The sequence below is a fragment of the Ceratina calcarata genome, unplaced genomic scaffold, assembly GCF_001652005.2.
Source record: "Ceratina calcarata isolate Rehan_Ccalc_2016 unplaced genomic scaffold, ASM165200v1 scaffold403.2, whole genome shotgun sequence".
Classification (NCBI taxonomy): Eukaryota; Metazoa; Arthropoda; class Insecta; order Hymenoptera; family Apidae; genus Ceratina; species Ceratina calcarata.
The window spans coordinates 42,392-44,199 of NW_017163752.1; positions in this window are offsets into that span (position 1 = coordinate 42,392).

Consider the following 1,808-nt stretch of genomic DNA (forward strand, 5'->3'; position numbering starts at 1 on the left):
ATACAATGTATTCAGTTTAATTGACAATTTGGATAAAAATGGATTCATAAATTTCTATACAATCAATCCTATTCAATTTCTCAGACGGTAATTTGGCTTGTCGCAAGAGCGGAATTAAAATGGCGGAGCCAAAGTCTCGAGGGCAGACTGCCCTCTCATTACGAGGACCTCGTGGTGGAGAACGTGCCACGGAATCTGTTGACCAACTCCGCTATCGCAAATTGCTATAGGGACGCGTCGCTAAGTCACGTGTACCTCCACGTGGTGTACTCTTCGACGGAGGAAGATTTATTAATCTATGCGTGCTGACTGTACATTCTCTGACTCTTCGATGATAGTACGTACTTCCCAGGTGTGAAAGGAGGAGAACCTAATTCCTTTTCATTGGCCGTCTTCAAGTACCGTTTTCGACCTCTAACTTAATAAAGCATGTAGTATGAATTACAATAATAAAAAATGGACACTAGGTGTCGTATTGAAACTTGAGACAACTTGAAGACAATTAGTGACCATTATTGAGAGATAATTGAAAATTCAGAAATAAGATGAATTCTGATTGGTTAAAATAAGACTGACTGATCATTCATTCAATGCACATAATCATATATGAAATTCATGTGCTAGCAGGATGAAGTACAACGAGAATCATAAAACCCATGAGAGGATGAAACCAAGGCTATTATATAGCTTTTTTTATTCAGTTTTATTTCCAAGAAGAATGTTGGTCAGTTCAGGACAATGACTCCCATTCTCCCAATCTGGCGAAGAAAAACGCGTCCATTGGCAAAATGGTCACGCACAGCCAGGCAATGCAACAAGCGTTCGACAACCAATCTCTTTCTCTCTCTCTGACACGAGCCGACGTACACGTAATGAAAATCCTTAATGAGGACCCGGAGCTCGCATACAATGCATGCACGCATTACCATTAATTCGTATTCTCGCCCTCTCCGATAGACCACTTCTCATGATTACGTAAAACGCAGCTCTGTAAACCCTAGAGTATGTCCGACCATCACTGAAACCGCTTACACCGAGAAATGACATAATTCTCTCATACTCTATTACCGGCCAGACACTGCGAATTGGACTTGAGAATACAAGCCATAAGGAAGCAATCTCCTGGATTATTATTAGACAATTTTCATGTTCGATCTTCCCACGGGAAATGTCACATTCCTAATCCAACACAAGCTCGACGATACATAAAAAGATTAGAGTGGCTTTCCTCGACCGTTTAGGGATCGGTCCTATTTGTATGCATATGAAAGCCGTTCGATGGACCCAGTCCATTCATAATCCACCGAGGCATCGCGGTTAACACGCTGGAAAGTGGTCAATGGTTCCTCGGGCCAGCCGATCGAACAGGTGGAGAGGAGTAACGGGATGCTCGGTTGGAATTTAGGAAGGCCTACAGCTGTGCGACTCGGCTTCTCTATACTCCTTACATCATTCTTCAACAGCTACAATTTATAACTAGACTATAGATTTTCGTGCGAAATAAATAATAATAACAATTTATATGTATTTACTCTATTACAATTAATTATTATATTATAACATTTGTTTTTATTATTACATATAATTATTTATATTATCGCCCGGGAATCGAACCGAGGTACCCGAAGGTCACAGCCAAACGTTAAACTCGCGTTGCCATCGTTGCATATAATTATTTATATTACTTCAATTAATTGTTGCAACATTAATTATTATATTGTAACATTCATTTTTATTATTACATATAATTATTTATATTATTACAATTGTTATAATATTTTATTTGGATGTAATAAATAAAATAAAAA